Source organism: Saccoglossus kowalevskii, chromosome 3, assembly GCF_978046115.1.
Source record: "Saccoglossus kowalevskii chromosome 3, keSacKowa6.1, whole genome shotgun sequence".
NCBI classification, from domain to species: Eukaryota; Metazoa; Hemichordata; class Enteropneusta; family Harrimaniidae; genus Saccoglossus; species Saccoglossus kowalevskii.
The window spans coordinates 37182364-37207264 of record NC_140643.1 but is presented as its reverse complement, the minus strand read 5'-3'; the positions used below and the strand labels follow the sequence as shown (position 1 = coordinate 37207264).

The window sequence follows — 24901 nt, the reverse complement described above, 5'->3', positions numbered from 1 at the left end:
ACAGTTATTCGCATATTATAGCCTTGCTGTTTCAACCGACGAAATCGACCTTTGGGCTCGTGACATTCAAAGGAACCTGAACGGTGTCTTGGCCGTTTACAGTCGCGATGTCTACCACGACATCCCGAAGAAAAGACAAACTATCGTACTATTCGTCAAACAAAATGTACCAAGCACTAGTACTCACGAATATGATGATTGCGTTGCAACAAGTACAAGTTATTGTTGTTTTTCACTCGGCATTTACTGCAGTGCACTGCATGCATTTATCCATTGCGTTGTAGCGATCTTGTGCGGTTTGAACGTTCCCATGTGGCAAAATCTCTAGTACGAATGATTGCGACAGTTTATATTAGTGTTCTTGTATCCGAATTTCATGACTAGAATTGAAAATCAAACATCATACTGCAATATGTAAAAAAAATGAGGGCTCGTCCAGGAGTTGGAACCCGGAACCACTGCCACAGTAAGTGAGTATCATGCCCCTAGACCAACGAGTCAGACAAACATGCTGTCTATATATAAAATTGGTGACGATAATTATTTGATCTCGGTATTTTGAAATTGAGGAATGCGAAATTGCTGTTTTTATGCAATCGAATCTGGGGCAGCGATTATTCTTTGTTTGGCAAAATATGGGCTCATCCGGGATTTGAACCCGGGACCTCTCGCACCCAAAGCGAGAATCATACCCCTAGACCAACGAGCCAGATATAAATGGTACCTATATATGGAATCTTCGACGATAATTATTCAATCGCTGATTTAAAAATGGATTGACAGATTGTCGTACTTATGCAAGTCGAATCTGGCGCAGCGATTATTCTTTGTTCAATAAAATATTGGCTCATCCGGGATTTGAACCAGAGACCTCTTGTACCCTAAAGGTAGCGTTTACTAATCTTAATACAGATAAATGACCAAGTACGGAGTTACAGTAATAAACACACGTTTGGGACAATGGGTCACATAACAAGAAGTGGTATAATACCGTTTATCAGCTTTTCTAGTTTTCATTTTTTCATGATGTTAATTTTTAAAAAAAAGATCATTAACAAATTCGGTCATTGTACCATTCGTCAAACAAAATGTATCAAGCACAAAAATGTACTCACGAAAATGATAATGGCGTTGTAACAAGTACAGACTTTCCGATTGTTGCATCAGAGAAAAAAAAAATGTCAAAGTGCATGTAATTACCAATAATATCTGCAGCAGCGTGGCGCAGCGGAAGCGTGCTGGGCCCATAACCCAGAGGTCCCTGGATCGAAACCAGGCGCTGCTATAAGTTTTAAAAATCGAAATATTTTTCTAAACTGTCAGTATTTCAGGTTTCAACACAATTGCATTAGCATGTAGTAACATATCCGCAACAAATAAAAATAATCTTAATAACAGTTTCACCTGTTTTTACATGAACACGTGTAGAATTATTAATATTATCTGGAAAGTGACGATGACAATATTTTCGTAAATCCCAATAATACACAGTGACATGTGGTGCAGAAGTTGAAAAAATTGAAGGGAAATACGAGAATGTAGTTGTCTCTGTGGTGCAATAGGTTAGCGCGTTCGGCTGTTAACCGAAAGGTTGGTGGTTCGAGCCCACCCAGGAACGTTCTAAAGAGTTTTACTACTTTGATAAGTTTGTTGACGACTTATCAAAAATAAATTACAGTAATGGGCCACGTAAGTCAAATGAATGGCACTCACAATTTATCATTTACCTGTGGATAGTCCTAAGACGCGGCGCTATTGGTCGTTCCGTTTTAACGTAATGTTTGGAATGTCGCCCTTTTATCGCGCTCCGACCCTTGGCTGAATGCCACTCAAGAATGCAGAATATCATTACCCCAATGAAACAATGGGTCGTGGAATTGAGTGACATAACTCTGTTTACATTTGGCTTGCAAGTACAGTTATTCGCATATTATAGCCTTGCTGTTTCAACCGACGAAATCGACTTTTGGGCTCGTGACATTCAAAGGAACATGTACGGTGTCTTGGCCGTTTACAGTCGCGATGTCTACCACGACATCCCGAAGAAAAGACAAACTATCGTACTATTCGTCAAACAAAATGTACCAAGCACTAGTACTCACGAATATGATGATTGCGTTGCAACAAGTACAAGTTATTGTTTTTTTTCACTCGGCATTTACTGCAGTGCACTGCATGCATTTATCCATTGCGTTGTATCGAACTTGTGCGGTTCGAACGTTCCCATGTGGCAAAATCCCTAGTGCGAATGATTGTGACAGTTTATATTAGTGTTCTTCGGTATTCGAATTTCATGATTAGAATTGAAAATCAAACATCATACTGCAATATGTAAAAAAATGAGGGCTCGTTCAGGAGTTGGAACCCGGAACCACTGCCACAGTAAGTGAGTATCATGCCCCTAGACCAACGAGTCAGACAAACATGCTGTCTATATATAAAATTGGTGACGATAATTATTTGATCTCGGTATTTTGAAATTGAGGAATGCGAAATTGCTGTTTTTATGCAATCGAATCTGGGGCAGCGATTATTCTTTGTTTGGCAAAATATGGGCTCGTCCGGGATTTGAACCCGGGACCTCTCGCACCCAAAGCGAGAATCATACCCCTAGACCAACGAGCCAGATATAAATGGTACCTATATATGGAATCTTCGACGATAATTATTCAATCGCTGATTTTAAAATGGATTGACAGATTGTCGTACTTATGCAAGTCGAATTTGGCGCAGCGATTATTCTTTGTTCAATAGAATATTGGCTCATCCGGGATTTGAACCAGAAACTTCTTGTACCCTAAAGGTAGCATTTACTAATCTTAATACAGATAAATGACCAAGTACGTAGTTACAGTAATAAACACACGTTTGGGACAATGGGTCACATAACAAGAAGTGGTATAATACCGTTTATCAGCTTTTCTAGTTTTCATTTTTTCATGATGTTAATTTAAATAAAAAAGATCATTAACAAATTCGGTCATTGTACCATTCGTCAAACAAAATGTATCAAGCACAAAAATGTACTCACGAAAATGATAATGGCGTTGTAACAAGTACAGACTTTCCGATGGTTGCATCAGAGAAAAAAAAAATGTCAAAGTGCATGTAATTACAAATAATATCTGCAGCAGCGTGGCGCAGCGGAAGCGTGCTGGGCCCATAACCCAGAGGTCCCTGGATCGAAACCAGGCGCTGCTATAAGTTTTAAAAATCGAAATATTTTTCTAAACTGTCAGTATTTCAGGTTTCAACACAATTGCATTAGCATGTAGTAACATATCCGCAACAAATAAAAATAATCTTAATAACAGTTTCACCTGTTTTTACATGAACACGTGTAGAATTATTAATATTATCTGGAAAGTGACGATGACAATATTTTCGTAAATCCCAATAATACACAGTGACATGTGGTGCAGAAGTTGAAAAAATTGAAGGGAAATACGAGAATGTAGTTGTCTCTGTAGTGCAATAGGTTAGCGCGTTCGGCTGTTAACCGAAAGGTTGGTGGTTCGAGCCCACCCAGGAACGTTCTAAAGAGTTTTACTACTTTGATAAGTTTGTTGACGACTTATCAAAAATAAATTACAGTAATGGGCCACGTAAGTCAAATGAATGGCACTCACAATTTATCATTTACATGTGGATAGTCCTAAGACGCGGCGCTATTGGTCGTTCCGTTTTAACGTAATGTTTGGAATGTCGCCCTTTTATCGCGCTCCGACCCTTGGCTGAATGCCACTCAAGAATGCAGAATATCATTACCCCAATGAAACAATGGGTCGTGGAATTGAGTGACATAACTCTGTTTACATTTGGCTTGCAAGTACAGTTATTCGCATATTATAGCCTTGCTGTTTCAACCGACGAAATCGACTTTTGGGCTCGTGACATTCAAAGGAACATGTACGGTGTCTTGGCCGTTTACAGTCGCGATGTCTACCACGACATCCCGAAGAAAAGACAAACTATCGTACTATTCGTCAAACAAAATGTACCAAGCACTAGTACTCACGAATATGATGATTGCGTTGCAACAAGTACAAGTTATTGTTGTTTTTCACTCGGCATTTACTGCAGTGCACTGCATGCATTTATCCATTGCGTTGTAGCGATCTTGTGTGGTTCGAACGTTCCCATGTGGCAAAATCCCTAGTGTGAATGATTGCGACAGTTTATATTAGTGTTCTTGTATCCGAATTTCATGACTAGAATTGAAAATCAAACATCATACTGCAATACGTAAAAAAGAATATCAAAGTGCATGTAATTACCAATAATATCTGCAGCAGCATGGCGCAGCGGAAGCGTGCTGGGCCCATAACCGAGAGGTCCCTGGATCGAAACCAGGTGCTGCTATAAGTTTTAAAAATCGAAATATTTTTCTAAACTGTCGGTATTTCAGGTTTCAACACAATTGCATTAGCATGTAGTAACATATCCGCAACAAATAAAAATAATCTTAATAACAGTTTCACCTGTTTTTACATGAACACGTGTAGAATTATTAGTATTATCTGGAAAGTGACGATGACAATATTTTCGTAAATCCCAATAATACACAGTGACATGTGGTGCAGAAGTTGAAAAAAATTGAAGGGAAATACGAGAATGTAGTTGTCTCTGTGGCGCAATAGGTTAGTGCGTTCGGCTGTTAACCGAAAGGTTGATGGTTCGAGCCCAGTGTGTGATGTAAAGACTGGAGCATATGTAACAAAAGACAAATTAATCGAGATGCAGCAAGCAGACACATCGTTGAAGAAATATTATAATAAGAGAGAACCAGAAGTGAGAGGGCACCATACAACCGAGTTCCAGGTATATGGAGGCTTGCTATATCGTGTGTATCGGGATCATTCAGTTCCAGGAGGCAAGACGGTACATCAAGTGGTTGTGCCGAAACTGTTGAGGACTCGTGTTATGGAGATTGCCCATGATTCAATATTTGGTGGACACATGGGGATAAAGAAGACAGAACACCGGATTGTGACTAGCTTTATTTGGCCTGGGCTATATCAAGATGTTACCAGTTTTTGTAGATCGTGTGATGTGTGCCAGAAGACTGTTTCAAAGGGATCAGTTGTGAAGGCCCCATTAGGTAAGATGCCTTTAATTGATATGCCATTCAAGCGTGTTGCTATAGATTTGGTTGGACCAATTACACCAGCCAGTGACGGGGGTCATCGATACATCTTAACTATGGTGGACTATGCTACACGGTATCCAGAGGCCGTTCCACTTTAAAATATCGATACGGAGACTGTAGCCGAGGCATTGATTGACTTTTATAGCCGATTGGGGATCCCAGAAGAAGTACTAAGTGACATGGGGACTCAGTTTGTGTCAGAATGCATGCAAGAAGTGTCAAGATTGCTCAGTATTAAGAGACTGACGTCTACGCCCTATCACCCCATCTGTAATGGACTGGTGGAAAAGTTTAATGGTACGTTGAAGAAGATGTTAAAGCGGTTGTGCCATGAACAACCAAGGCAATGGCATCGGTATATTAGTGCTTTACTCTTCGCATATAGAGAGGTACCACAGGAGTCAACTGGTTTTTCCCCATTTGAGCTGTTATATGGTCGAACAGTTAGAGGCCCAATGAAGATCCTTAAAGAGCTATGGACCGAAGAGAGCGATACTCCTGAGATAGTTAATAGTTACCAGTATGTGTTTGAGTTGAGAGATCAGTTAGAACAGACTTTAGAGATTGCTCGAGAGGAATTACAAAAGGCACAGAACCGATACAAGTGTTACTATGATCGTAAAACGAAGAAACGAGTGCTTAAGGAAGGAGATAGGGTGTTAATTTTGCTGCCAACTGACAACAACAAGCTATTGATGCAGTGGATGGGTCCTTATGTGGTGGAGCAGGTAATAGGCGAAGACGACTATCGAGTGAGGGTAGGTGACAAAGTGAAGACGTATCATGTAAATATGTTTAAGCTGTATGTTGAGCGGGAGATGTCACCTCAACCAGATGGAAGTGAGACAAGTTACTCACCAAATACGGCCATAGACTTGATGAATGCTGTGCGCGCAGCTACAGCGGGGTGCAACGAGTCAGATGAAGAGAATGCTGTAGATGAAGATGAGCTTCTAGAGATAGGAACTTGTAAACCCAAGGAGTCAGGTAAATATGTTCAAATTGGTACAGACCTGACAGAACACCAGAGAAAAGAACTGGTGGGTTTAGTCAATACTTATGATAAGGTGTTTACTGACTTGCCAGGAAAGACCAAGATAATCAGTCATAAAATTGACCTGACAAATGATACACCAATACGATCTAAGCCATGCTCACTACCATATGCAATAAGGGAGAACCTTAGGCAAGATATTGAAGATATGTTAAAAATGGGAGTAATCAGGAAGTCCACATCACCCTATGCGTCACCGGTGGTGATTGTAAAGTAGAGGATGGATCGAATCGCATATGTGTAGATTATAGGAAATTAAATAAGGTCACTGTAACCGACCCTGAGCCAATGGTAACAACAGGGGACATATTTCAGAGGCTACATAATAGTAAGTTCCTGTCAAAAATTGAATTAAGTAAGAGTTATTGGCAGATACCAGTAGCTGAAGAAGATATACCAAAGACAGCATTTGTTACTCCTGATGGAACTTATGAATTTTTAAGGATGCCATTTGGAATGAAGAATTCGGGAGCTACTCTGGTGCGGGGAATCAGGAAATTATTGTCAGGTATGGAGGGGGTTGGAAGCTATATAGATGACCTGATAGTTTATTCAAGCTGCTGGGATGAGCATGTTCAAGTATTATCTGAGTTGTTACGAAGACTGGGGGCAGTGGACATAACAGCTAGACCATCCAAGTGTGTTCTGGGTGCAACATCGGTAGAATTCCTGGGTCATGAAATTGGACACAATTGGGTGAGTCCGAGTCACGACAACATGGAAAAAATTCGAGAAGCGCAAAGACAGCGACCAAGAAAGGTGTCCGATCATTCTTTGGGCTGGTCAATTACTACAGAGACCACATTCCCTTATTCGCAACTATTGCAGCACCCCTGAGTGATCTACTAAGGAAAGGACAACCCAACAAAGTTGTATGGGGAGAGGCCCAGTAGAAAGCATATAACACTTTGCGGGAATACTTATTGGGCAAACCAATTTTGAAGTTGCCAGACCCACAGAAACCATTTGTGTTGCGGACGGATGCGTCTCAGGTAGGAATTCGAGCAGTACTTATGCAGAATCATGGTGAGAAGCTTCATCCAGTTGCGTATGCAAGTAAGAAGTTATCCGATGCAGAAAAGAAATATTCAACTGTAGAAAGGGAATGTTTAGCCATTGTATGGGGCGTGAATAAATTTCGCCTATATTTAGCCGGTGTGGAGTTCATTTTGCAGACGGATCAAAAACCATTGTCTTACCTGGATAAAGCCAAGTTTGCAAATGACCGAGTGATGAGATGGGCGATGACTCTGCAAGGATATAATTATCGTGTTGAGGATATTCCTGGACGGGACAATGTGGTAGCGGACTACCTGAGTAGATTGATGGACTGAGGAACTTTTGAACAGTATAGTAGAATGTTATTCGTTTATGACTGTATTTCATATTTTATTATATTCTACAGTATGTGATTTTCGAATTTTTGTATTCAGTTCGATTTGATATATTGTATTGTTGTTTTATTTGAAATTGTTATCGTATTCGTATCATTGACGTCGTTGCTAGTCATGTAATATTATATGTTATAATATTCTTGAGAGGGGAGGCATGTCGCATACGACTTGTTTACCACTTCCGTGTGACTGAGAATGTTCTAAAACCGTACTGTGTCTGGGTGGAATTTTTAGAAACTGGTTGAATAGGTAATAGAACACTGTAGGAGGCAATAGAAGGTAATGGAACATTCTAGAAATTTGTAGTAAGTTCCAGACTCATTATGTATGCTGATGTAATGGTCTATTTATCGACAGTGTGGGTATATATAGGGGAGTTGTTCAGCACTGAGATCAGATCGGAGATCTCGTTGAATTGCATTGGAGTTTAAGTATCTAGTTATTGGAGTAGTGGAGTTTTATCGCGTTATTGTACTTGATGTTTGCAGAGTATAATAATACCAGTACCAGTTGAAACCTCATCTGTTGGCTCCGTGTTCGTGTTTTATCATCGCCGCCAGGGAAGTCTTTCTGATACTGTTGCCATTTTGGTATTTGAACCATCACACCTGTACTATACCAATTACGGGAATATTACGTTGCGTGTGACAGATGTCTACCACGACAACCCGAAGAAAAGGCAAACTATCGTACTATAATCGCACTATTCGTCAAACAAAATGTACCAAGCAATAGTACTCACGAATATGATGATTGCGTTGTAACAAGTACAAGTTATTGTTGTTTTTCATTCAGCATTTACTGCAGTGCACTGCATGCATTTATCCATTGCGTTGCAGCGATCTTGTGCTGTTCGAACGTTCCCATGTGGCAAAATCCCTAGTGCGAATTATTGCGACAGTTTATATTAGTGTTCTTGTATTCGAATTTCATGACTAGAATTGAAAATGAAACATCATACTGCAATATGTACAAAAATGAGGGCTCGTCCAGGAGTTGGAACCCGGAACCACTGCCACAGTAAGTGAGTATCATGCCCCGAGACCAACGAGTCAGACAAACATGCTGTATATATATAAAATTGGTGACGATAATTATTTGATCTTGGTATTTTAAAATTGAGGATTGTGAAATTGCTGTTTTTATGCAATCAAATCTGGGGCAGCGATTATACTTTGTTTGGCAAAATATGGGCTCGTCCGGGATTTGAACCCAGGACCTCTCGCACCCAAAGCGAGAATCATGCCCCTAGACCAAAGAGCCAGATATATATGGTACATATATAAGGAATCTTCGACGATAATTATTCAATCGCTGATTTAAAAATGGATTGACAGATTGTCGTACTTATGCAAGTCGAATCTGGCGCAGCGATTATTCTTTGTTCAATAGAATATTGGCTCATCCGGGATTTGAACCAGAGACCTCTTGTACCCTAAAGGTAGCGATTACTAATCTACATAGAGACAAATGACCAAGTACCAAGTTGTCCCAAACACACGTTTGGGACAATGGGTCATATGTGGTATAATACCGTTTATCAGCTTTTCTAGTTTTCATTGATTTTATGATGTTAATTTAAAAAAAAAAAAAGAATATTAATAAATTCGGTCATTGTACTATTCGTCAAATAAAAGGTATCAAGCACAAAAATGTACACACGAAAATGATGATGGCGTTGTAACAAGTACAGACTTTCTGATGGTTGCATCAGAGGGAAAAAAAGAATATCAACGTGCATGTAATTACCAATCATGTCTGCAGCAGCGTGGCGCAGCGGAAGCGTGCTGGGCCCATAACCCAGAGGTCCCAACATCATGTGTGTAATCAAACTCCTACCAGATAATAACACATATAGTCAAAATCATACAAAGAGGATGGAAACAAATAACACAGATCATTCTGCTTCTCTACAGTAAAGGTGCCCAGAAAGGGACCATGAGCCAGAGCAACTGTAGTTGTCGACTTATCAGCAAAACTACCGGCTGACGCAATTAAAGTGAGCCGTCACACAAGGCGTTTAGAAGTAAACAAAATAGGGCAATGGTCGTTATACCGCGCCGTGTTCGGCATGGGTCCCATACGCCGTATAACGCGCGCACAAGATATTGTTTATTAAAGACCACATGATTTGTTGGAAGGAGTGGTGTGGTAACTATAATGTATCTGTTTGTATTTTGAGCTAAGAGTTATAGTAGCCTGACATGTAGGCACGAGTGTCGCCGTTGAGGGCGCAACTCACGCGACCACGTCAGCTATGAGCTATCCTCAGGGGCGGAGCTACGTCACAGACGTTCACGTTGCTAAGACGCGCACCACTGTACCATGCATTTCTATGGGCTCTGTGCGCGCTGCTGTGGAACGCCGGTCGAGCCGGTGAAAATTCGAGAAAACAACACAAACTCAACTTTGAAGTAATCCTGAACAATCGAATTTATATATGTTACACACGTAGGGCTAATCTTGTTACACTGTTCAGAGGAGTCTCCACAATCACCCCCAAAGTACCGTTTTCTGCGAGTTTTGGGCCTGGCAACCCGCGGCGGTGAAAATGCCCGGATGTCCGCCCCCGAGGATGGGTGAATCATATACGTTGTATTACAAATTTAGTAAAACAAAATAAATTAAATTTTGTTCAAATAAAACTTAAAGATTTAAATGATACAGGTCCATACGTCGTATGTATCGCGTGTAGAATATATTTTTTTCTCTATCTGTCGGCTACGGTTAATTTCGAGCCCTGCATGTTTACCTTAGATTTCTTTGATTTCTACCATATAGACCTTCATTGTATAATGTGTTTTTTTAACAAAAAACAAATCATTGTACTGTTCGTTGTACAAAGTGTGCCCAAATATCCACGGAAATAGTGATGGCGCAGTAACAAGTGAAATCTGTCCAGTGATTGCATCAGCCAACGAATAAATATGACCTTGCACGTCATTTCACATTGTGCTTACAGCAGCGTGGCGCAGCGGAAGCGTGCTGGGCCCATAACCCAGAGGTCCCTGGATCGAAACCAGGCGCTGCTATAACTTTTCAGAATAGGATTTTTTTTTCTAAACTGTCGGTACTACAGTTTTTAGCACAATTGATTAGCATGTAGTATCATATCCACAACGAATTAAAATAATTTTAATAACTGTTTTGGCAACTTTTAAAATATAAGCGTGTAGTATTATTAGTATTATCTGGAAAGTTACGATGACAATATTTCCGTAAATCCCAATAATACTATGAATCGAAACAAGGCGCTGCTACACGTTTTAGAATCGATACATTTTCTTTGAAACTCATTTAACTTAGTCGGTGTACTTGCCGGTGTACACGTAATTTAGTTTTTGTATCGAGTCCGCGAAACATCGGCGCAAATTTATTGTCTATATACTTGAGCAAATCATGGGGACTTACCAAACAGATGCCATCGCGGTTTCACAGCATTCTGAGCGCAATCACTGGCCTGGGTTTTGCTGTGAGATGTTTCTGAAACTCGCGGCATACTGAACTTAGCCTCAAATAAAACGGACGATAAAAACAAATACATGTACCCCGGTATGATAAACACTTGAACTTCAAGCGGGAGATCTGTTTGCGATGTGACAACAATACCACCCACTTTGCATACTCGCGGGTTATAATTAGTTACGTCACCATGCGTTATCAAGAGGGCAGTTGAAAAACTTGATATAATTATGAAAAGCTCTCGATAAAACGAGTTATAACAATAACAAAACAGCGACCGATGTCCTGTTTTTATGCCTAGGTTCCAAATAATTGATTTTGCAGTTGTTATGCTAAACAAATGTGCTAAACACGAAATAATCTCCCCTAAAGTGAGAATTCACAATTGTCTCGTTTTCTCAGTGTTTTCTTCCGGAGCACATCGACGTGAACGATCAAAAATGACATCGTTCCGGCCATCGTTGTGGTTTGGACGCATGGATTCTATAAGTTTTATTTCTGTATTTTAATTTTGACTGAATCATGAGGCACTTTTTCACTGTTGTTGCGCAAAAACGGACATAAAATCGCAAAATGTTGGAAATATGAATCGCTTGATCAGGAAAAATAAATAGAACAAAAGGGAAAATAAATATTTCTAAATACGGGATCGAATTTCATGACCTCCTTTCCACGATGACATGACATTCGGGGTCACTGGCATCATAATGGAGTCGTCATTTTCAATTGTATTCATGTTACAAATTCACCAGTCGTATTGAATTTGGAGGTTATGTGGCCATGACGCAAACACAATATTGAAAAAAATAATAATAATAGAAACTTAAACCAGGGTCTACCGAAATATATATAGGTTTGGTGGTTTCACGTACGCCCTTCTTTCAATTTGTAGATCGGCATTTCTCTTGCCAATAATCTCGCTACCTTAATGGCAGTTTTTGCAACTTTTTTTTTCAAGCTCAAAAAACAAACAGAAGAAAAGGCGGCGTTTCTTTGCGGTATATTCCGGGCGGTTCCGATATTAAATGTCTCGAATTGTATGACATGTTCGGTATGTTATTGAACATATCTCCATACGGTGTTATAAACGAGCGGATATTGAGGGCACCCATCACACGGAAAATAATTTCATAAAATATAGATCAGATTCCAATATTAGTAATTGGTGTATAACTGAAAAAAATAGTTTCAACGATAATAAAATTCTGAAGCAGCGTGTATGTAATCAAATGTAGTCAAGATAAAACTCATACAACATGGATGGAAACAATAAACAGTTCAGCTTGTCTACAGTCAATGTGCTCAGTCACCTTAAAAAGTGTATATTTGATAGCACAGTATATACAGAAAACTTCACGCACTAGTCTAACAGCTGACGCAATTGAAGTGACCCCTCACACATCGCGTTTCGATGAAGACTGTGAGAATAAAGCCCATGGTAATGGTCGTCACGTGACACCGCTTCGTGTTCGATATGGATCACATACGAAGTATAAGGGACAACGTCAAAAGATCGATGTCGGATAAAACACTTAATTACTTTAGTTTGGGGGTGGGGGGGTTGACCTCAAAAAGTTTCCATCCTACAAAAACGATTTTATTTTTAATGAAGTCAAACAAATCTGGGAGTATTTGTAGTTTTTTTTTTTTTATCCAATCATGGACAAAAATAACAGAAAATGAAAAAAAAAAAACATCCAAGACGAGAAAATGGTTTGGCCCGAGTGTAAATATGTGCGTCAAATGAGGTCAATTTCAGTGCATGGACCTATAACCAACTGCTTATGGTGAATGTAGTCTGGCGCCATGATCAATACTTACAATAACATTTCAGTGGGGGGGTTTGAGAAAAAAACTAAAGGAATTAAGTTTGTAATCCTACATTGAACTTTTGATGTTGTCCCTAACGCGCGTAAAATGCATTGTTTATCAGTAAAGTATAATCTCGGAATGTCTGATTTCGTTTTTTGTCCCACGGTCCCGGATGGTGTGGGGATAGTCTCAGTATGTCTCGTATGTTTCGTACAGTCTCTGCAAGCCTGGGTATGACGTCACTCGTTTCCATATGAACTCGTATATCCTCGGCATGTCTTGCATCTTTGTCTCGGCATGTCTGGGAATCGTCTCCGGTAAGTCTTGATACGTTTCGCACGGTCTCTGCATGTTTAAGTCATCGTCTCGGCACGTTTCTCTATGTCTCGAAATCTTGTAATCAAGTTCTCGGCAGAAAACACGTTGTCCAATTCAAAATCCTGCGAAATGGATGAAAACAACAAACACATTTGAGATATCGGTCTTTCTACTTTTCTAGTTTACCGGTTTAATCCACATGTATTCAGATCTATAGGTCTCCTGTGTTCGGCAATAAAGAAAGCTTCACATTCTCATGATCTAGCAACTGAAGTAATTGAAGTGCGCCCTCACAGTCAAAGGAAAACGCAGAGAAACAAGACATAACATCGGATAATAAATATATCTTGAACACAGTATGGTTATTCAGTCAGTTTTACTAATAGAGATAAGTTCGGGTGCATCAAACGAAGCGATTTATACGAGGGTCGGCAAGCTGTAATCAATTGCTTTTATTTTCGTTACAATGTAATTTAAATGAATAAAAAACGCAAAAACGTATTTTTTTGGAAGCATATAAAGCATTTCCCACATTAAATGTTGTAATTTGTACGCAATTTCCACTTTTGATTCATAAACACAAATTATCAAATATATTATAAAAATGTAATTAGGAATTTGCTTTATCTGTAAAGTGTAAAAACCTATTTTTTTTACTGTAAATGGAACTTTAATTTGATTTCCTGTAAAAACGTAAAATGCATTTTTTGATTCCTGTAACCTGTAACCAGGTATCCCCCCCCCTACACAGTGAGCATTATACATCGAACGTAACAGCATGGAGGCGCAGCGAAATCGCGCTGAAACCAAGATATCCCTGGATTGAAGCTCTGCTGAGGTTCAAGTACATTGATATATGGAATATTGATGTATGAATGTATGGTGAGCTGTTATAATCTGTTCACTTTGTCTCCGGTCAGGTGTCCACGCGTGTCGTTACCTTATCTGTGACTTTTTTGGCTGGCCAATTATGTTTAAACTTGACAGGTAGGTCACATCCCAACTCTAGTTAGGTTAAAATATCTGAAGAACTGTTTTTTTTCCCCACTTTCGTATCTCTTACTACAAATCTTGGAGTAACAATTTCGGACAAATTCCGCTCCACTCTGCTTGAGTGTGTATTCCAAGATACTATTCTGCTGTTTTATCTTTCTTCGCTACCAAGAAATATGATCCAAAATTTGGGGTAATTTTTTTTTCTGTGATTTCGTTGGCTGACCGATTTTGTTCAAATTTGACAGACAGGTCAAGCCTGTAATTAGGTGCGAAACATAAAAAAAAAATGGAGTATGTGTCCAAAGTTAGTGTTGTTTTGCATGCATCCACTGGGTCGACACTATGCATTATCATCTGGCGTTCAAATTTTCGAATCTCTAAATCTTTTAATTTTACTTAGTCAGGGGCGAGTCTAGGATTCTGAAATAGGGGGGGCGATAAATTGGCCGAAGGCCATGTTCGCGAGCGCCGATGGCGCGAAGCTCTCAGGTTGTTGGTTGTTAAAAATAGGGGGCCGCAGCCCCTCGGCCCCCTTATAAATCCGCTCATGCTAGTCGTGACGTTCATCAAATGTTCAAGCCATACAGGCAAGTATAAAAAGTAATTTTCTGAAGTCGGTCCAATGTAGTATTGACAGAACTAGCTGAGAACATTCAGTCCCCCGGCTTGTCTGTGTGTCTGTAGGTATTAACTTTTCTGTGATGATTTGATAGGCTGGCCATACTTGCAATCTTGTTAGATAGTATAATTTGACAATAAATTTTATCCTTCCGTTGCCATGACAACGGCCAACAAAATAATGTTTGCGTCCTCCAGTGGATCGCAGACCAGCCCATCGGCTTGTTCTCGTTATACTTTCTAAGCATGTTTATGTGTGAAATCTAGACTTCCTGTACGAACCTGACTGAAACTTGGCCAGTGTATAAAAACCTACACTCAAGCTTATCTTCCGGTGCGAACGACCAGTTATTGTCAACCAGTTACTGTGCACGCACGCAAAGCATTACCAAGTGCGATGTCCTCTAGTTAGTGTCAAAGCAATGATTGCAGTATTTGTAAAAAATGAAACATTGCGAAACAGAAATGCGCGTGCGTCCCGGATCTACCTAGACGTATATAAACAAGTAATTCGAAACACACTAGATTATAACAGCGAAAACCGAATTATAATATTATATCAGTAAATACAAATAATAAGTGATGAGTTTTAGTACAGCAGTGAACAAAATGAAGTGTTCATGTATCTGCACAACCGGTTAGCGCGTTCGGCTCTTAGCACGCAAACGTTTGGTAGTTTCAGCTCGTCAAAGAATTTTTGGAATTTTACTAACATGAGTACATTTGTCGGCGACATTTGGTATTATCATATCACTACTCAACGAACACAAAAGACCATTATTACGCAGATCACCTGGCTTCATTATTTTTTATGGTGATATGCATCCTCATCCGGGTCCTCGGCACAATGGTAGAAAAACATTGGATCATGGGAAATTCGTAGCCATAAATAAGGATTGAACTTGTATTTTCAAAATGCAAAAAGGTAATGTGGCTACGTTTGAGTGTATCTGACTATGCTTAAATAATTCTGTTTGGTATTTAAATAATTTTATATTGACACGAACACTAGAGTATTACTGTAAAATAAAAATGTCATGCCAGCAAAATGAGTATTCGTTCAATGAAATAAGATACAATTCAAACTGCGCATGCGCTAAGGATTTATCTATACGCATGCACACTGTCATATATTTGTGGACTACTTTATTATCGGTGTATGACAAAAAATAATTGCAATTGAATCTAGAGTAACGTGTCCGTATTGAATGGCAGGTAACAACTCCTTATAACTATATTATTGTTATACGATATTTTGGGAATTTTGCCCAGATATCGGGCCAACATTATTAACGAAGTGTTGCTCAAGAATGCTGTAAATTATTTCCCTGGGTAATAATTAATTATGTGATTAATTAATCTATGCTTACCTTAAGGTACAATTAAACAAACCAGCAGATTCAATTCTACAGTTTTATTATATTTTATTTTCTTTGTTCGCAAAACTCAAAAAAGCAAATTTGATCATATATTAGTATTTGTCGTGCCAAATATCCACGAAAATTGATATTACACTAGAACAAGTAACCACTTACCGATAATTGCAAATATACATGTCATCTAGGTAGTTACGTGTCACAGCGGACGCGTCCTGGCCCCATGACTTGCAGGTCCCTGGATCGAAACCAGGCGCTGCTATGTGTTTTGAGTTTGTTAATTTTTCCACCAAACATACTGTAGTTTTCAATGGAATTACCTAAAAGTATCGTACCTATAGCAAATTCTAAAATGTCATTTTTATCAGTTTTGTCAATGTACGATATGTTATCAACCACCCAATATGGCGTCAAGAGCTAAATTTAAACAGTATAATTTTGGAAATTGACGACCTTATCTAGTCACTATTTTTTGAAAAAAATCAAAAACGAATCACCCACTAGCACTATGTTGAGTAGCATTCTGAGCATTCCAACTTTGTCAGTTGGTTTGGCGACAAATCCAATAGATTCCAGATTTTATATCGGCGTCGTTAAATATATCGAGTCAAATATGCCACAAAGTATTAGTATTTATTTCAATGAAAACATAGAGTTATTCAGCCTTGCCGACGTATATGAGGGCGCTGTAACAGGTAACGATATTTAGTTGATTCTACATAACTGGGACAACCACTCAGAGATACCTTGATGGTAAACATTCATTTTATTGTTGATTGTTATTGTTATTGTCTGATAACTGGACAACACGTTATACCGATAAACCACATAGAATTCGCCGTTGCAATGCACTGTATTAAAGTTGTTATACTATTAGTTCAAATTGTGTGTTCTGCCCTCAACGGTGGCAATTAGATGATGTTATTTACATCAAGGTCATGTGCTAGGTGTACATGAGTATTAAACATAATACCAGTTAATATTAATATCTGTTTTTATTTCCAATCCACGTTCACATATCGTCTATGATATACTGTTAAATAAAACTGGTCATGATCACTTTATCTATCGGAAAATACTTGAACAACACTGCCAATTGAATTATGGAATCATGATTTCGTTGTCGATATGATTAAAACATCGATCAATAACTGCATTGCTTAACCAGAAATAAACCAGTCAGCAGATATCGGTAGCAAAAAAAATCAAATATCGATATATTCGTAGTTTGTAAATTCCTAAATAAGTAAAAACACTATTTTATCAAATAGAGTAAGAACATGGTAACGGTATTGTAATTTGTAATTTTATAATATTTTATTTTATCTTACTTCATTGTCACTTAAATCTCGTATCTACATCATGTCTATCTATAAGCAGTTGCTGTATAGTATGCCATATATTTGGCAGTTTATCAAATTTACATACATTCATTCATTCATTCATTCATTCATTCATTCATTCATTCATTCATTCATTCATTCATCGTGCCACATTGTAATACTTGATATTATTATAATGTGATTTCATTGTCACCGATCTACGTCTAATCTAAAATTAAATCAATTGCAGTAATTACTAGATCGGTGTGTGCTGTGCGTGTATTTTCAATTATTTATCGAATATATTGAAATCGCTAAGCAATAATATATAAATAATATATCAAACTCGCTAAATGAATGACCTTTACGAAATGAAGATCACACTTGTAATTGTAAAACGTGTTTAGAGGCGGTTCATAGACACAAATAAATATATAATGTAAAAATACATAAGTCTAAGATTTTGAAATTATATTTGGCATTCATGCCATATTCTCTTGTGGCATTTCACGCCATGTTCTCAAGTAGAAAATCATGCTATATTCTTAAGTGACAATTCATGCCATGTTCTCAAGTGGGAATCATGTCATGATCTCGAGTGACAATTCATGCCATGTTCTCAAGTGGGAATCGTGTCATGATCTCGAGTGACAATTCATGCCATGTTCTCAAGTGGTAATCGTGTCATGATCTCAAGTGACAATTCATGCCATGTTCTCAAGTGGGAATCGTGTCATGATCTCGAGTGACAATTCGTCTCATGTTCTCAAGTGGGAATCATGTCATGATCTCGAGTGACAATTCATGCCATGTTCTCAAGTGGGAATCATTTCATGATCTCGTGTGACAATTCATGCCATGTTCTCAAGTGGGAATCATGTCATGATCTCGAGTGACAATTCATGCCATGTTCTCAAGTGGGAATCATGTCATGATCTCGAGTGACAATTAATTCCATGTTCTCAAGTGGGAATCATGTCATGATCTCGAGTGACAATTCATAACATGTTCTCAAGTGGGAATCATTTCATGATCTCTAGTGACAATTCATGCCATGTTCTCAAGTGGGAATCATTTCATGATCTCGAGTGATAATTCATGCCATGTTCTCAAGTGGGAATCATTTCATGATCTCTAGTGACAATTCATGCCATGTTCTCAAGTGGGAATCAAGTCATTATCTCGAGTGACAATTCATACCATGTTCTCAAGTGGGAATCATTTCATGATCTCTAGTGACAATTCATACCATGTTCTCAAGTGGGAATCATTTCATGATCTCGAGTGACAATTCATACCATGTTCTCAAGTGGGAATCATTTCATGATCTTTAGTGACAATTCATACCATGTTCTCAAGTGGGAATCATGTCATGATCTCGAGTGACAATTCATGCCATGTTCTCAAGTGGGAATCATTTCATGATCTCTAGTGACAATTCATACTATGTTCTCAAGTGGGAATCATGTCATGATCTCGAGTGACAAATCATGCCATGTTCTCAAATGGGAATCATGTCATGATCTCGAGTGACAATTCATGCCATGTTCTCAAGTGGGAATCATTTCATGATCTCGTGTGACAATTCATGCCATGTTCTCAAGTGGGAATCATGTCATGATCTCGAGTGACAATTCATACCATGTTCTCAAGTGGGAATCATGTCATGATCTCGAGTGACAATTCATTCCATGTTCTCAAGTGGGAATCATGTCATGATCTCGAGTGACAATTCATACCATGTTCTGAAGTGGGAATCATTTCATGATCTCGAGTGATAATTCATGCCATGTTCTCAAGTGGGAATCATTTCATGATCTCTAGTGACAATTCATGCCATGTTCTCAAGTGGGAATCAAGTCATGATCTCGAGTGACAATTCATACCATGTTCTCAAGTGGGAATCATTTCATTATCTCTAGTGACAATTCATACCATGTTCTCAAGTGGGAATCATTTCATGATCTCGAGTGACAATTCATACCATGTTCTCAAGTGGGAATCATTTCATGATCTCTAGTGACAATTCATACCATGTTCTCAAGTGAAAATCATGTCATGATCTCGAGTGACAATTCATGCCATGTTCTCAAGTGGGAATCATTTCATGATCTCTAGTGACAATTCATACCATGTTCTCAAGTGGGAATCATTTCATGATCTCGAGTGACAATTCATACCATGTTCTCAAGTGGGAATCATTTCATGATCTCTAGTGATAATTCACACCATGTTCTCAAGTGGGAATCATTTCATGATCTCTAGTGACAATTCATACAATGTTCTCAAGTGGGAATCATGTCATGATCTCTAGTGATAATTCATGCCATGTTCTCAAGTGGGAATCATTTCATGATCTCTAGTGACAATTCATACAATGTTCTCAAGTGGGAATCATGTCATGATCTCGATTGACAATTCATACCATGTTCTCAAATGGGAATCATGTCATGATCTTGAGTGACAATTCATGCCATGTTCTCAAGTAGAAAATCATGCTATATTCTTAAGTGACAATTCATGCCATGTTCTCAAGTGGGAATCATGTCATGATCTCGAGTGACAATTCATGCCATGTTCTCAAGTGGGAATCGTGTCATGATCTCGAGTGACAATTCATGCCATGTTCTCAAGTGGTAATCGTGTCATGATCTCGAGTGACAATTCATGCCATGTTCTCAAGTGGGAATCGTGTCATGATCTCGAGTGACAATTCGTCCCATGTTCTCAAGTGGGAATCATGTCATGATCTCGAGTGACAATTCATGCCATGTTCTCAAGTGGGAATCATGTCATGATCTCGAGTGACAATTCATACCATGTTCTCAAGTGGGAATCATGTCATGATCTCGAGTGACAATTCATACCATGTTCTCAAGTGGGAATCATGTCATGATCTCGATTGACAATTCATTCCATGTTCTCAAGTGGGAATCATGTCATGATCTCGAGTGACAATTCATACCATGTTCTCAAGTGGGAATCATGTCATGATCTCTAGTGACAATTCATGCCATGTTCTCAAGTGGGAATCATGTCATGATCTCGAGTGACAATTCATTCCATGTTCTCAAGTGGGAATCATGTCATGATCTCGAGTGATAATTCATGCCATGTTCTCAAGTGGGAATCATGTCATGATCTCGAGTGACAATTCATGCCATGTTCTCAAGTGGGAATTCATGCCATAATCTTAAATGGCAGTTCATTATTATTGTTGTTGTTGTTGTTGTTATTGTTGTTAATAGAGAAGTTCAGGTCCTGTAATAATAACTGTGTTTTATAATAATAGCACGTCATTGTTTTACCATAAATATTAAAAATGTACTCACATTGAACGTGTTTACAGTCCTATTATAACGTCACAAATTGGTTTAACGGACAAAGTTTTCGCTAATATTTTTGCTAATATTTGTGAATTATAAATATTACGATTTATTTATCTGATTAACAATATTCTTCACACTGATGTGAATATCGAACACGGTATTAAGGTGCATTAAAGAAGTATTATACCAAGATGAATTGTTTTTAGTAGGAATAAATGTTGTGCTGTTGATGAGTTGTTACCGTATTCTAACTAAAAATGGACCCAGAGAAATTAAAGGAGATCGGCTTCAAACACTATTCATCGATGGACAATGGCCAGGAAATAAAATTTGTCGTTTTAAAACCACAATCAATTCACAAATACAGTAACATTTTTATTGTAGTTTACTGTGTCAAATTAGTTTAGTATTTTAAGATTTTCAATGCGCGGAATTGTTCCCTATCAAAGGAAAACGGAATAATGTTTTTCAACATAATATTATTATTGAAATTAAAACTAAAAGGATAGATATGAGACAACTCAGATATAATACGCCCTGACATTTTCTCGGAAAAAACACTGACGATAAATTATTGCCAAAAACTCATTCTAGAAAGCTTATTCCAAGAAAAACACATTTTTAACAACATAATTCAGTGTATTTTATATTGGCTGTGTATGTTATATCGCATACAAATGTCCTTGCTTTCCTTCCCTTGACACAACCAAAATAACTTTAGTATATTACCGTTATGAAAAGGCTCCAAGCAGACTACGTTTTATGCATCAGTCAGTCGCCTCCTCAACCGTACAGCCCTCTCTCCATTAGGCAAGCTGTACAGGTGTTTTCCGTCCTTCGTCCGTCCTTTTCACTCCGACTCAATACATAGCAACGTGATGTAGGAGAGAGCCCTGACCTCTGGGCATGCTGCCACTTCCAACCGGTAATCACCAAACATTACTAGACCCTCGTTTCCTGATGAAAAAATGAAACATTACTGTTGTTTTGTTTTTTTGATTGATCCTGTTATTATAATCACAATTTCATGTTCAATGTCATGTTAATATTTATATATCTCAAGTGCGGTTCTTTATTCACGTGTTTCATTGTGGATTTGCTTTTTGTAGTTTTTGTCAGTGTTCACCTTCAAGTTGATAAATGCACCGAACCCCACGACATTACGAATAATCTAGTACAATATATTCTCAACTCGGTTCTCAGTGGTTCAGTTTTGTACGAAAGAATTATCCAAACGAACAGACAAAATATGACACGAGAATTTGAAAATCTTCCAAAATTGGCCTTCGATTCGGATTTCGGCTCTGTTAAAAGCATTCTCAGATTCGAATTCCTATGTTTATACATTCATCAAGGGCCCATTTCCGAGTCCCTCGGTTGTATTTTTACCTCGGATTTTATTAATATCTATTTATTATTTTAATGTTGTGATTATTTTATAAATTGATATAAAACTGGTGTTTAACAAATCTCTCTCCAGTAACGATGACAATGTCGTGCCATCTCCTTAACAGATCGATGGCAGATGCACGGGAGTCGACTTTTATCCTAACCGTGACAATATAACTGGGCTTCTGGCGGGAAGGGGATCTATGATGTTAAAACAGTTATATTTTGAGGCTATTGGTATATTAATCTCGTTGAGTTTATACCATAACAGCTGTTGCTAGAACCGGTAAGTTAATAGGTCAGATGCTACGCGAACTGAGCCTGCTGAATTTCCTGGTACATGGCACTCTGCCCCTCCCGTACTCAATTATTGCGTCTACTTTATTAAATTCTTCCATCAATCACGAGTTGTTGACGATCACATAGGATAAACCACAACTTGGTTGAATGTATTTTGGGGTCACTGCGATGTCTGGTCGCGGTTCTATTTAAATTAGAGCGAAGAATATATCTTATATAATAAATATATTGTTATTATATTGAATAAATACATATTTATATAGTTCGAGACCCATTTGGTTTAAGCTATATAAATAAATAAATAAATAAATAAATAAATAAATAAATAAATAAATAAATAAATAAATAAATAAATAAATAAATAAATAAATAAATAAATAAATAAATAAATAAATATTACCAAAACTGCTAATAACCTAAAATAAAATGAATATATATTTAGAAAAAAAAACATGAACAAAAAATAAAAATAAATTATTTTAATCAGATTGTGTAAATGTATAAATGCGACGTATGACCGAGGAAAAGCTGAACGATTTCCTATTGACGTTGCATTGTATAAAATACAAGGTTCTTACATTGTAATACAGTTGTGGTGTACTACCGGTAGCATGTATTTCCATTGTATGTATGTGCGCGTGTGTTTTCGTGGATTGTATCGCAGGTGGTTCTCACAGCTTGTGTCAATGGCACAATTATATTAACCTTATATTGACTGTAGCAGGCCATGCTTAACCTCCTCTATTAGAGATCCCCGGCTTATATTTATCGACACCCATCTAAAAAAAACATTCTACTTAAACAGTAACAATGGTGGAACAGGGAGGTTACTGCTTCAATCCTAAAAGAAAAAAATGCAATATAAAGAAATGGCGGTTTATTAATTACACATAACAGACACTTGCGTCGCCGTGACACGTGTTCGGCGTGACACGTGTTCGCCGTGACACGTGTTCGGCGTAACACGGGTGCAGGGTATGAGTTGCACATTGCGCACGCCGTCACATTAGAATCCATCACCGACCATATGCGTCATCATATTAAACTATTAGTACGTTTGCACAGGATACCGGGAGCAATAGCCAAGCGTTCAAGTCATCAATCATACCAGTTTACAGAGTTTAACGAGAATCGTAAACACTGCCCTCTTTGTTGACCGCACTGAATTACCTGACAAAATTGTTCATCATAGAATTCCATTATTAGGTCGCTTTTCTTAAAAAAATATCAAATATAGCATGATAACATTCTTAAATAATTAATACTGAATTGTTTAGTTGTAGAGTAGAAACATACGAAGCCAACTACCTACCAATACAGAGCGGTATCTATGACATTGATATCACGTGACCTTCCGGGTACAGCAGGATCTGTTCAATAAATAAGAGTTCCATCGGTCAAATGTGAAACATGTTGTTAAATATGAACTCTTTTATAATAATTATATAATTAAATACAATACATGTTCTGAAGTACAATTGTTTTGCACTGTGTTATAGCCAACACGAACTCACGAAGGTCAAGTTTTCAAAACTGAGTAGATAATGGTCACTGGAACAACAATGTACTAATATAGAAAGTTCACACACTACTGTATCATGAACCGTCTGATGAGGACCATGACAGATAGGGTGTGTATATGTATATACGTTTCAAACTCAGGCAATTGCCACGTTGCTATGGTTTCCAGCGAAATTTCAGTTTTAAAAATGTAATGTTAATAGTGAGCTACAATCAATTCGCTCGTTTTAAATTGTCAGTTCCATCACCCTGGTAACAAGTGTGCGTTCTACAATTCTCGTGGAGTGGGTGTTTTCTTTTCACCACGTTTTTCTTAATTCGTCATAAATAGCAAAATTCCACACAAAGTGGAAAGAATTGATGCGGAAAGCTGAATAATTAATGAGACTACGTTGTCATTAAAGTAAATGGTACCTCACTTCTGTATTTTAACGTATGCCATTCGAGTTACCACCGTGGCTAAAACGGCCCACTTTAATTGTAAATTAATGAATTTCAAACTTCTCCTAAAAATACGGCATATATATAATAAGTCCATCGAAAGAAATGCTGTCAACTCAGGCCGAGAACGCGTTGTATTCTGCGCATGGGAACGCGGCAAGTAAAGTGAAATAACGAGACAGCATCTATGTAAAATTCAGTTAGTGAGTTGTTTGTTTGTTTGGTTGATTGTTTAAAGAAAAATAAGTTGCGGGAACGAACTAAGTGGACACTGGGGTTAAAACTAAGAGATTGTGATACCAGCACAAAATTAAAAATAGTTTAGTAGAAAAAAACGTTTGTAGTACATCGCTGACGGTTTGCTAGTAGTACTAATAATATAGCCATTATTGTGTCGCAATATTGTGACGTTTCTTTTCG

General features: G+C 38.1%; 5 non-coding genes across 5 annotated transcripts; 3 read left to right on the top strand and 2 right to left on the bottom strand.

Annotated features, from left to right (window-relative positions):
• Positions 1–637: 637 nt before the first annotated feature.
• On the bottom strand, positions 638–709 carry TRNAP-UGG (transfer RNA proline (anticodon UGG)). Its single transcript has one exon. It is a non-coding gene; the product is annotated as a tRNA-Pro (tRNA).
• Positions 710–1213: 504 nt separating this feature from the next.
• Positions 1214–1285, top strand: TRNAM-CAU (transfer RNA methionine (anticodon CAU)). Its single transcript has one exon. It is a non-coding gene; the product is annotated as a tRNA-Met (tRNA).
• Positions 1286–2553: 1268 nt separating this feature from the next.
• On the bottom strand, positions 2554–2625 carry TRNAP-UGG (transfer RNA proline (anticodon UGG)). Its single transcript has one exon. It is a non-coding gene; the product is annotated as a tRNA-Pro (tRNA).
• A 504-nt stretch (positions 2626–3129) lies between these two features.
• TRNAM-CAU (transfer RNA methionine (anticodon CAU)) lies at positions 3130–3201 on the top strand. Its single transcript has one exon. It is a non-coding gene; the product is annotated as a tRNA-Met (tRNA).
• Positions 3202–10557: 7356 nt separating this feature from the next.
• TRNAM-CAU (transfer RNA methionine (anticodon CAU)) lies at positions 10558–10629 on the top strand. The gene has a single exon. It is a non-coding gene; the product is annotated as a tRNA-Met (tRNA).
• The last annotated feature ends 14272 nt before the right edge of the window (positions 10630–24901 follow it).